This window comes from Prionailurus bengalensis, chromosome C2, assembly GCF_016509475.1.
Source record: "Prionailurus bengalensis isolate Pbe53 chromosome C2, Fcat_Pben_1.1_paternal_pri, whole genome shotgun sequence".
Classification (NCBI taxonomy): domain Eukaryota; kingdom Metazoa; phylum Chordata; class Mammalia; order Carnivora; family Felidae; genus Prionailurus; species Prionailurus bengalensis.
The window spans coordinates 142,588,292-142,601,043 of NC_057350.1; the positions used below are offsets into that span (position 1 = coordinate 142,588,292).

Genomic DNA, 12,752 nt, shown 5'->3' on the forward strand with positions numbered 1-12,752 from the left:
AATCTTTTTTTTTTTTTTTTTAATTTTTTTTCAACGTTTTTTATTTATTTTTGGGACAGAGAGAGACAGAGCATGAGTGGGGGAGGGGCAGAGAGAGAGGGAGACACAGAATCAGAAACAGCCTCCAAGCTCTGAGCCATCAGCCCAGAGCCCGACGCGGGGCTCGAACCCACGGACTGCGAGATCGTGACTCAAACCCACGGACTGCGAGATCGTGACCTGGCTGAAGTCGGATGCTTAACCAACTGCGCCACCCAGGCGCCCCAGTCACCAATCTTAAAATGCTTTATAATATATGCAAAATATTCCTCTCTAACTTAGTAAATTTTTCATTATTTTTAGTTGTACCTATTTCGACCAATAACTTGACTTTGGGTTTTGACTCTGGCATCGTTTGACTTCCTCTGTTTTCATCATGCAGTGAGGGACCTGTGTTTAAAGTGTCGTGAAAACAAACGCTACGAAAAGGGAGCAAAGACAAGCGGGGGGGGGGAAAAGGACAGCCTAGCCTCTCTTACCTGGGCGAGGTGGGTGTTTCACCTCCTAGTATCTCCAGATGATTAATCTGGGGGTGGACCCTGCATATTAATCATCTGTCAGCCGAGGCTCCTGGGAAGACTAATCTATTCATAGACCAAACCTTGTCAAAAGAGAATAGGCCCCTCAGTAGACAAATGGTGAGTATTTCATCCGCCAAGAAGTGGTGTGGGATATGAAATGATGTTTCATTTTAAGCTCCCTGAAACCTCTCGAATAGAGGCTTCCCCAGCCTGAGAGATTGTGTAAGGAGGGACAGACAAACCTTTATTAATAGCCTTCAAGAATGAAATCAGCATCTCAGACATCCTGGCAACGCGTTGCTTCGTGAGTTACTTCTTCTAGGTCTTTGTAGTGATTGAGCTGAGAAAGGGTGCGAGCGATTTGAAAGGTGGAGGAAGAGCAAACGGCGACCGTGCAGTGAAGAGTCGTGTTGCCATTTTTGTACCGGAACTCAAAGGCCCACTGGAACAAGAGGGTACGTGGCCTGATAGACCGTGCACTGAAACTCTGCAGGACAGAAACCAAAGCATTTGGAGACCACGCCCAACAATTTAAAGCAGAGAAACTGAAAGAGCAGCTAAAAAGGAAAGAACAAGAAACATACGTTAAAAAAGAAATCTAGCCAAAGCATATCCCCAGGTGCTAAAAAAGAGTAACGTGAAAACATTTGGGGTTTTACTTGAATGTTTTTCAATGTTTATTTATTTTGGGGACAGAGAGAGACAGAGAATGAACGGGGGAGGGGCGAAGAGAGAGGGAGACACAGAATCGGAAACAGGCTCCAGGCTCCGAGCCATCAGCCCAGAGCCATCAGCCCAGAGCCATCAGCCCAGAGCCTGACGCGGGGCTCGAACTCACGGACCGCGAGATCGTGACCTGGCTGAAGTCGGACGCTTAACCGACTGCGCCACCCAGGCGCCCCTACTTGAATGTTTTTATAACATAATCTTACGGCTTCATCAGGGGAGAGGAGGGAAATCGATTTCACTAAAATTGCATAGGAAAATGTCCGCAATTGAAATACTTTCCAACACGGTAATGACAAACAAGCTACTTCGCCGGGGACAGTGTCCACAGTAAAGTGACAATAGACTCCTGGGCATCCTCCCATCCAGGTCCCAATGCTACTTGTGCTCCCCTACTCACTACCCTCACCTCTGTAGTCTCAGTTTCGCATCTATGTTCCAGGTCATAGTTGATTCCCCTTTTAGGGAATATCATTTTTTTTTATTCTCATCCAAATCTCACCCCTGTTTATGAATTTGGAAATGCACCTCAGGAGTCCTGAGCAGTAGCACAAACATTGGGCTGGTCTCTAAGAGATGAAACGACACTTCCTACCCTTGAGTTGCTCATTGTGCTTTGGAGATTCAGACACGGAAATAACCAGTCTGTGGTACCATGTAATAAGCACTGTCAATTTTTGTTTGTTGGTTTTACTTTTAATAAGTATCCCATAAATGGAGTGGCTGGGTGGCTCAGTCAATTAAGCATCCAACTTCGGCTCAAGTCATGATCTCAACAGTTTGTGGGTTCGAGCCCCGCATTGGGCTCTGTGCTGACAGCTCAGAGCCTGGAGCCCGTTTCACATTCTGTGTCTCCTTCGCTCTCTGCCCCTCCCTGGCTCATTCTCTCTCTCTCTCTCTCTCTCTCTCTCTCTTAAAAATAAAAATTAAGAAAAAAAAATTTTAATAAGTATAATTTAAATGCAGAGGGGCTCCTGGGTGGCTTAGTTGGTTACGCATCCAACTTCAGCTCAGGTCATAATCTCATCACTCATGAGTTCGAGCCCCGCGTCGGCCTCTGTGCTGACAGTTCCAAGCCTGGAGCCTGCTTCGGATGCTGTGTCTCCCTCTCTCTCAGGTTCTGTCTCCCTCCCCCACTCATTCCCTGTCTCTCTCTCTGAAAAATAAATTTTAAAATGTATAATCTAAATGCAGAAAAGATCGTGCATCGGACTGTGGGTTTTCAGCAGGTGCAAGGAACCACTGTAGAGGGAGTTCCGAGCGTGCCCAAGCATTCTGCGGTGGCTTCCCACTGGGGATAAAGCTGGAAGTGAGACCTGAAGAGCGAGTAGTTATAGGCAGGTAAGGGTAGGTAGGGGAAGAAAGGGTGGGTATTCCAGGTGAGGAATTCTTCCAGCTCACCTCCTCTGGAAAGATTTCTGTAACGGTTCCAGCTCTCACTGACTAAGATCTTGTAATTGTAGCCGTCCAGTTAGAAATCAGAGACCTTCTAACATGCAGCATCTCCTAGGCTTGTTGTTCTCAATGTTTGTCTTATTTACCTACTAGATGAAGTTAGGGATGCAGAATGAGGTAGGAGTATTCTTACCTGTGTAACCTTAGGTAAAGGATTCTACCTAGTACAGGTTCAGTTTCTTCCTCATCAAAGGTTGTTGGGAAAAGATGAACCTCGGTCAGGATTGGCAGACCACTTATATGGGCCAAATCCAGCCTGCAAACTCTTTTCATGAAGAAAGTTTTATTGGGACACAGCCATGGTCATGTATTGGCATGTTGTGTGTGGCTGCTTTTGTGCCACAATGGAAAAGTTGACTAGTTGGGACAGAGACTATGTGGCCCACAGAGCTTAAAACATTTACTCTCTTGTCCATTGCAAAAAAAGTTTGCCGACCACTGACCTGTGCTTCTTTGTCAGCATATGCTTGTTTGGGTGGTGATGGTTAGTTAGGGGTGAATCTAATTTGTAATGCTTCCTTTTTAAATTGTATCCTCCCCGACACCAATGCCCTACCCCTGCATCCAAATTAAATTATAAGTACTTTTCATTTTACTAGGCTTAGCGTTTAGGGGATTTCTAGAAATGTTTTCCTCTAAGATAGTTGAGAGACTGCAACCCTGTGGTATAACTGTTTTGAGCGGCTAGCATGTCAGTCCCATGAAAGAGGAATGTGGGGCCATTCGCTGCTGGAACCCCAAAGTATGGCTATGTGTCCAGCACAGAGAGGGCCTGTAAGAATGACTCTTTGGGGGTGAAGTGATGAAGCAGTCATGACTGGAGCTGGTGAGTATAAAAAGAAAGATGGTGAGGTGCCTGGGTGGTCCAGTTGCTTAAGTATCTAGCTCTTGCTTCCAGCTCAGGTCATGATCTCATGGGTTGTGAGATCGAGCCCCATGTCAGGCTTCTCCTGACAGCATGGGGCCTGCTTGGGATTCTCTCTGCCCCCTTCCCTGCTCGCACTCATGCTCCATCTCTCTCTCAAAATAAGTAAACTTAAAAGAGAGATGGTAGCAGAACAGGGAGGAACTGGGCCTTAAAGTGAGTTCACCTGTTAGGCACCCCAAGAAAGATTGCCCCTACCCTGCTCGGTTTTTCTGTTTGCTTGACCAAGGTCCAATGTTGCATGTCCAGCCTTGTTTCAGAAGAAATGGACCTACTGCAGACAGTGGGGTTGTTTTTGTTTTTGTTTTTGTTTTTTTTAATTTTTTTTTCAACGTTTATTTATTTTTGGGACAGAGAGAGACAGAGCATGAATGGGGGAGGGGCAGAGAGAGAGAGAGACACAGAATCGGAAACAGGCTCCAGGCTCTGAGCCATCAGCCCAGAGCCTGACTTGGGGCTCGAACTCACGGACCGTGAGATCGTGACCTGGCTGAAGTCGGACGCTTAACCGACTGTGCCACCCAGGCGCCCCTGTTTTTGTTTTTGTTTTTTTTTTAATGTGGCATTGGGTAAAGAGGAGGTCTAGATTGCCAGAACGAGCGTTGCAAGGAAAAAAGTACTAATATGACAGAATAAGAACATGCTGAATGAAGCATTTCATTTATAATGTCTTAGAAAAGAAAAAAAAAAAACTTACCAGGGAAAAAGTTCATCTGAAAAATACCAAGATTAAGATGCGTATGTATCATTGAATCAAATTACTTCTTCTAAGATATTATTATACTATTAACATTTTTCCATTACTGTCAATTTTCCTCTAACTTTTTCATGAGTGTTTTCAGAATTAAAACACACACGGGCATACACACGCGCACAAAGGCTTTCATTATGCAGTGGATGATGACTAAACATCTGTGATGAGGTTTTATTGATGTAAGTCTGTCCGCGGAAGGCTACTGGCACCCTCCCTTTTGGCCGTTGCTGTCTATGGTTCATTTCTCTGGTGATTGGTGATCATGGTGTATCTCAGAACTACTTCAGGACAGCTTACCATACCTCCCCCTTCCATCGACTCTTGCCTTTTTTTTTTTTTAATGTTTATTCATTTTTGAGAGACAAAACAGAGTGTGAGCTGTCAGCACAGAGCCCGATGCGGGGCTCAAACTCACGGACCGCGAGATCATGACCTGAGCCAAAGTGGGACGCTCAACCGACTGAGCCACCCAGGCGCCCAGACTCTTGCCATTTTTTAATGCAGTCCCCTCAGTCAGATAGGCAGGAAAGCTGCAGAAACACATTACAGGCTGTTAGTAAACGCTTTTCCTAATGGACCACCTTGGCTTCTTGGCCTTTGGTTTTCATCCAGTTTAAAATATTGTTTCCTGGTTTTACCCAGCCTTTTCTCTACTAAACAGGAGCAGTACCTGCTTTGTCTTTTCCACCCCCCAAAACCTCTGGCTTACCATTCTAGGGAATGGAAGGTGACAGAAAGTGTTCATTCGTTCACTCATTCCTCCATCAAATGATTACTGAATATGTACTGTATTCTAGAGAAGATACTGGGATTGGAAACAGACGTAATTTCTGTTTTGTTTTGTTTTACAACATTTACTTTTGGGGGGGTGGAAAACAAACCAACAATAATTGAATAAATAGCAAGCAAAGGAAATAAATGATCGTAAATAATATGTGGAAAATTTAAACATGACGGTACTTGATTGGAGGAATGAAGGTAGGTGCCATTAAAGCTGTGATCTACATAAAGAGAAGCCAACCTTGCAAAGATCATGGAAAAGAGTGTTCTTAAAGATAAGATCTTGGAAAAGAGTGTTCTACAGATAAGATCAGCTAAAGTTTGAGGTGTAGTTAGATGGTTTAAAAAAAAATCTTTGAAGATGAGTAGTTTAGGAAAAGCAGAGAAGAATTTAACTCCGAATAATAAAGCCTGAAGGATATTTGGGCATCTGATTCTTTTTTTTTTTTTTTTAATTTTTTTTTCAACGTTTATTTATTTTTTGGGGGACGAGAGAGACAGAGCATGAACAGGGGAGGGGCAGAGAGAGAGGGAGACACAGAATCGGAAACAGGATCCAGGCTCCGAGCCATCAGCCCAGAGCCTGACGCGGGGCTCGAACTCAGGACCGTGAGATCGTGACCTGGCTGAAGTCGGCGCCACCCAGGCGCCCCGGGGCATCTGATTCTTAAGAATACGTGTATCTGCCAGTAGCCTGACTAACTACATTGGGGTTTTTTTTTGTATGTTTCTACTGGGCAGAACGAGTACTTTTAAACCTAATATTTATGTTCCACCATTGAAAGGTAACTCTGCTCTTCATTGTCTTTCTAATCCAATTGGGATTCCAGATAAGTTTAGGGCAGAGTTACATTTTTGGATTGAATTTGAATGGGTCCATAGAGCTATTCATCCTGTGATCACAGTTCCAGTTAAACTGGGAGATTCTGGTCACCACTCAGGAAGTATTGGAGAGGATAACACACAGGTCAGTGTATATCACTGTGTTAGCCATCCATGTGAAATGCTGAGTGAGGTGGGCAGTGGGAAGTGGAAACACTTGGATCAATACAGTCAGGTTGAGATTCAGTTCATCACAGCCTCTTCTTGGTTCTTAGTGCCGCACCCAGAGCTGAAGCACAGATCATGCTGTTGGAGCAGCAAGGCAACAGTATAGTTAACATGCTTCACATGAGGGATCGTTGGAGGGGATTATTGGATTTATTTGGCGGAAGGTCATTTCTGGAATTCTGTGATGTCATCTGTGGAGATTCTTAGTACTGTAGGTCTCTGGTCTGTATTTAAAGGTCAGTGGAGATCAAGTTTAACTGGAAGGTGCTGGGAGTATTTGGTGGCCGGAGAATTCCTTTCACGGCACTCGAAGTCTCAGGAAAGATGCTTGGTGACCTCTACTGTATCTGAGCCTTTGAGAATTCCACAACCATTCTGGGAACCGATGAGAGCAGAATATGCATGTGGAAAAGACAAAGTACCACCTGTGACTTTCCAGAAAAAGATGTGTACGGGGAAAATGGGCTCATCTAGAATACAAGTATATTCTCAGAAATTGTAAAGATCATATATACGTGTTTCTTATATGTTTACTGTTCTACAAATTGGTTGTTTCACTTACAGATTTATTTTGGAGACTTTTGTATATCGTTACATTCAGGTCTACTTCATTTCTGGGTTTGGTTTTGTTTTTTTTGTTTTTTTGTTTCTTTGAAAAAAAACAACGTTGTATCATTTTGTGTGGCTACACCAAAATGTATTTCACCACTCTCTTCTTGATACACCTTTAGTTTATATTTTTACATTCAATATGGCATCTCCCTGACATACTCTTGACTCTTTCCATGGGATACTCTGTTAGAGAATTGCTGGCTCAAAGTACATAGGCATTTTAAATCCTCAAAATTGTAATAGCCTCTCCAAAAGTTTATGGAAGTATACATTTCTGCCAATAGTGTATTTGGGCCTCTGCTTCCCATATACATCCCCCATACATCCTCTTCCACTCCGGGTACTTGCAAATTTTATTTTTTGAGTGCTCTATTGGGTGAAACCCTGTGTCTTTCTGTTAGGATTTTCTTCTCTTTAAAATAACTCCTATAATAGGGCAAACACGCAACAGGACATAACAGTTTGAAAGCTAGGTCTCTTATGAGCTTGATACATGTCTATTGTTTCTCATCCAGTGCTCATAGGGACTGGACTTATTTCAAAATTCAAAATTTTTCCGATTTTGGTATAGATGCCGTGAATTAGTATCACTCCCCACCCAATGGGGAGCAGCACTTCCTCAAAGCACAGCCGTGCTTCTGTAGCAAACCGTATACCTTATCCCCACAAAGTGGACCAAGCAAAGATAATAAATACCCTCACATCAGTTTAGGGAGGGCTTTTGCCGTGAGATGAGTTTGCATCAGGTAAGGTCTCGCCTCCAAATGAGTTATGAAAAAGAAACGTGGGGCTTCAGAGCTATTGGATTTCACAATTGCCATCAAGATATTGTGAGCTTTTGTAAACAAGTGCTTCATAAAGAGAGAAGGAAGAAGCCTGTGCCGATGGGTAGATGGCACACAGATAGAATCCTCTGCCTGCCTGTGAGAACAGGTCGAGGATATTGAAACCGTGCAAAGGTTTCAATTGAAAGGAGTTGCCATGGAGTCTGATGGTTTTTCCTTCCTTCTGTAGTTTTCTTCCGGCAGGAGTGCCTGTGTCCAGTTGGCCAGTGGTTGATTTCAGTGTTGCTAGTGAAGCAGTTTGAGGACCTTGGCGAAGGCGAGGTGAGTAGATGACGAGTCCACCGAGCATCAGGTATGATGTGCGCCTTTGGAAGTGTCAGGGAACGTGACCCCCCCTCTTTCTGGTATTTCCATCCCTGAATCTTCCTGCATGTTTTCTCATAGTTATAGATGAAATGACCCAAAAGTAAGTGTCTTGATGTAGACAAAAATCAGGAAAGACCTTGGTGACTCATGGTCATTGCCCACGTTCCTGCTGTCTTCAGCAGGCTCTTAGGAAACGTACCGATTTCAGAGCAGGCAGATTCACAGCAATCATGAAAGATTTGTGCCCAGGAGAAAGCTGTCCTTGAACAAGGGGAAGGAGGTTGAGAACTGAAAATGGTACGAATCTTTTTTTAGTTAATCCTCATGGTACCACTTTCTTGGGATGAAGTAACTTGTCAGTATCACTCAGCTCAATGAATTGAACGTTGCTACCATAAAGCAAGTCATACCAACTTGAGAAGGGCCAAGGTGTCATAAAGAAAGATCTTCTTTTCTGCCCTTGTGAATGGCAGATCTGAAATTTAAACCCAGAGCAGTCTACCTTAGCCATTTCTACTAGTTCTATCTTTCTGTTTCTGGTAAACTTCATCTGGCCAATAAGATTCCTCTTGCGAGTTGATTTTGTTTGCGTGGAACTGACCATATAATGAGTTGTATTGGGAAGGTTTGTTTTTTTTTTTAATTTAAGTAGATTTATTTATTTTGAGAGAGGAAGAGAGGATGTGAGAGTGTGAGCTGGGGAGGGGCAGGAGACAGGGAGAGAGAGAATCCCAACAGGTCCTGTGCTCGTAGCACAGGTTTGATGCGCAGGCTCGATCTCGCAAACGGGGAGATCATGACCTGAGTTGAAATCAAGAGTCGGGCCCTTAACCGACTGAGTGAGCCACCCAGGCACCCTGGAAAGGTTTCTGAAGCTGAATCCAGGTCAGTGATCTATTGCCGTGTATTCTAAGGGTACAGGAGCGGGTGGTATGGGGGTTGAGTGGGGACAGATTTGCCACACAAATGCTGTCCCAGGAATGGGTCGTCTTTGAGATCCTTTACTGTTCGAGAATTCTGTAAAATATACATTTATTTGAAACTATATCAAAAAGTCTCAGTCTGTGTAATATTATTAGTCAGCAGAGAAATGCAAATTCAGGTCATACTGTGAATGGCTACCTGAATGGCTAAAATGAAAAACACAGATTACACCAAGTTTTAGTTGAGGGTATGGAGCAACCAAGACTCCCATACAGTGCTGGTGGGAATGTAAGTTGGTACAACCACCTTGGAAAACTGTCAGTATTTACTAAACCTTCTGAACACGCATAGATCTTATGACCCATTGATGCTATAGATAGAAACCTACTAAAAAGCACTAGTGTGTGTGTTCACTAAAAGCATATTACACAAAACTCCTACTATTCCTAATAACTCAACGCTGGAAAATACCCAAAGGTCCGTTAAGAGTAGAATGGATTGGTGTGCCTGGGTAGCTCAGTTGGTTAAGCGTCCAACTTTGGCTCAGGTCATGGTCTCACAGTTCCTGGGTTCAAGTCTGGCGTCAGGCTGGAGCCTGCTTCAGATTCTGTGTCTCCCTCTGTCTCTCTGCCCCTCCCCTGGCTCATGCTCTGTCTCTCTGTCTCTCTCTTTCAAAAATGAATAAATACTAAAAAAAAATTTAAATAAAAAGTAGAATGGAAAAATAAATCGGGGTATATTGACAACAATGGGCTATCGTATACATCGGTGAGAATAAAGTCCAACTGCATATGACAATACAGATGAAGTTCATGTATATAAAAGTAGAAACTGATTCCAGTATGTAGATATGCACATGCAAAACTCATCTCCAGTGTTCAGAGTTCACGGAGTAGCTTCCCTGGTGGCGTGGAGGTAATGACTATAAAGGGAGCTTCTGTTCGTCGGTCGTCTTCTATTTCTTAATCTCAACTGATGGGCATAGGAGCGGTGAAAACTCATTGAGCTTAGAATTTGTGGGCTTTGCTTTAAGCATGTATCATGTCATAGTAAGCTAAAGCATTTTTAAAATTCTGAATGAAGAAAATAATCATTATCATTTTTGCGGGTTTACTCTAAAGGTACAAGACTTTCATAATGACATTATTTTCAGTGTTAGAGAATTTTTATTTTAGCTCCCTACAGTTTACGCCACATACAAATATCCTGAGTCCCCACAGAGAACCTACACATGCTGGACGTTATTCCTCTCCTACCTAATGAGCTTTAGGATGTGCATCCAGGCTTCTCTGAGACCTACTGTAAAAGAAAAAAAATAATAAAGACAGTAAAAAGATAGTAAAACAAGTGCTTTGATAGCACTTTTAAAAAATTCATAACAGGTATAAAAAGAAGTGACAGCTGTTTAGTGTATACATGTGCAAAAACCAGAAAACAAAACAAAACAAAAAAGATTTGTGGTACCATAAAGGGTATCAGTCATATGTTTTGCCAAGTAAGGCTCCACGGGTTCTGATACAACAGTCTTAGTCCCTTCTTTGGCCTTGTGAATAATGGATTCGGCTGTTTACAAGCCCCTGTGCATTTGGAGGGAGAGACTGGAAGAATGTGATCACCAGATTTGCACTCTCCTGAAATTTCTCTAGTACGGAGGTTCGAGCAGCTTCTATGATCTGCCTTGCAGTTGGGATTGCTTCCCATTCCACTGTTTTTACTTGTCAGTCTTTCCCCCCCTTCCCCATAGGTTGGCTGGTCTAAATCATAAATGCACATTTGGTGGGACAAGCATTGCTATTCTAAAGCAAATCACGCCCACTTTATAAAGTCAATATCGTGAATAGATAGCTTCTTTTTATGCATTATCAGTTTTAACGTAATAGGAAAATTAAAGCATGCATTTCCCAAGAATAGAAATCAAGTGTAATCTAAATGCAAGCCGCAGGTCGATTGCACAGTAATATTTGGAAGTATGGCTATTACTAATCCCAGCAGGAAAGCAGCACAGATCACTTACACAGTTTACAGTGTGTGCCCCAGAATGACAGCAGTGGAAAGATAACCAGCAAATAGGAAATGTGAGCCTAGGCAGCAGCTTCTGAGAATGAGCTCTTGTGATTCACATCGGCAGAAAAGGTGGTTTGTTTCCCATAAAATGGGACAGCAGTAAAAAATGGAGACTGTTCCTGATATTCTGCGTTTTATCAAATCTAAACCGCCATCTGAGTTTCCTACAGGATTTATCGTTGTGATGTTGCAAAGGACGGCTTCTTAGATAAACCAATGCACAGCAGTATTCCACCATTTAAAAATTTGCTGTTCCACCTAAGTAAATTTTCCAGCTAACTGAAACACATCCCTTAGGCGGCAGGATTCCCTTCCTTCCCTCCTGCCATTCTTTTTTTTTTTTTCTTTTAACCTTGACCATGTCAGTTGAAAAATATTCACAGGCATATGGTAGCACTTCCCTGCTTTCTTAAACAGAACTTGGGAAACGTGACTTTTTGGCCACTTAGTCATCATTATAAACATCAGTTGAGGGGAACAATTACACTGTGATTCCTTCGAAAACTCTAAGGGTGGGTGGAGCTATAGTCCCTCCACCAAACGGTCCCACACTGCAGTTTTGTTGTTGTTTTTTTTAATATGGTTTCTGTAGTCCGTCTGCCTCTTTCTTTGCCATCAAGCTATCAGCCGTTTATTGTGTGTTTCTAACGGTGATCTTATTTTTCTTACAGATAGATCTCTTTGTTTTCTTCCTCTAGCCTAATTTGAAGTGTTAGAGAATCAGCTAGGCTCATTTTTGCCTCGTGCAAAGCGTAGAGAGGTTCTGAGTGAAGACCCTGAGTGAAGGTCTTTTGCAAGTAAATGTACGTAATATGCTAAGATCTAATGCCACACAGTTCCTAACAGTTTGACAAAGCTTAATAAATATTAGCTGCCATGATTATTTTAGTATATAATATAATTATTAAAAATCATGTGTATACCGGTTAAGGGTACATGAAGCAGTGAATGCACTCAGCCATGAAATGGCTCAGTCATAATAGAGGTTTTGTCTCAAGTACAGAAAAGTCCAGGATCGGGGTGGAGGTCACTAGCAGTTAACCTTCCACAAGACAATTCATCTATCCAGGCATCTTCTGACTTGAGTCTCTTGCATCTTCTAAAGTTCAGATGTCCTCGGAATCCACCCAGAGAAGGAGGAAGAGATGAAGGCAGGAGGGTTTTCTGGGCCAAATAAGGAAGTACCACACAGCACTCCCCCTCACAACCGATTGGCTGGGACTCAGTCATGTGGCCACACCTAACTGCAAGGGAGCCTGGGTCTGATTCAGTGCCCAGGAAGAGGGGGAGAATGGTGTGTGTGTGTGTGTGTGTGTGTGTGTGTGTGTGTGTGTGTGTGTTTATTTTAGAGCATGCAAGTGGGGGAGGAGCATAAGGTGGGTAGAGAAAGAGAGAGAGAGAGAGAGAGAGAGAGAGAGAGAGAGAGAGAGAATATCTTAATCAGGCTGCGTGCTCAGTGCAGAGCCAGATGCAGGGCTCGATCCCACAACCCTGGGATCTTGACCTGAGCCAAAACCAAGAGTCTGTTGCTCAAACTACTGAGCCACTCAGGCACCTCCAAGAATGGTTTCGGTGGATTTCAGTCTCTGCTGCTGTGACGTTTTGGTTTTGTTTTTCTTTTTTTTTCTTTTTTTTTTTTTTTAATTTTTTTTTCAACGTTTATTTTTGGGACAGAGAGAGACAGAGCATGAACGGGCGAGGGGCAGAGAGAGAGGGAGACACAGAATCGGAAACAGGCTCCAAGCTCTGAG

General features: G+C 43.1%; 1 protein-coding gene across 2 annotated transcripts in view; it reads left to right on the forward strand.

Annotated features, from left to right (window-relative positions):
- Positions 1-12,752, forward strand: part of RARB (retinoic acid receptor beta) — a 730,168-nt gene that overhangs the window by 239,694 nt on the left and 477,722 nt on the right. Inside the window, exon 1 of one of the 2 annotated variants that reach the window (XM_043595540.1) lies at positions 7,866-7,968. The exons of the other annotated variant lie outside the window; for it this stretch is intronic. The gene's annotated coding sequence lies outside the window, so the exon portion shown is untranslated. Of the gene's footprint in view, positions 1-7,865; positions 7,969-12,752 lie in introns of those variants that run through there. 2 annotated transcript variants of the gene reach the window in all.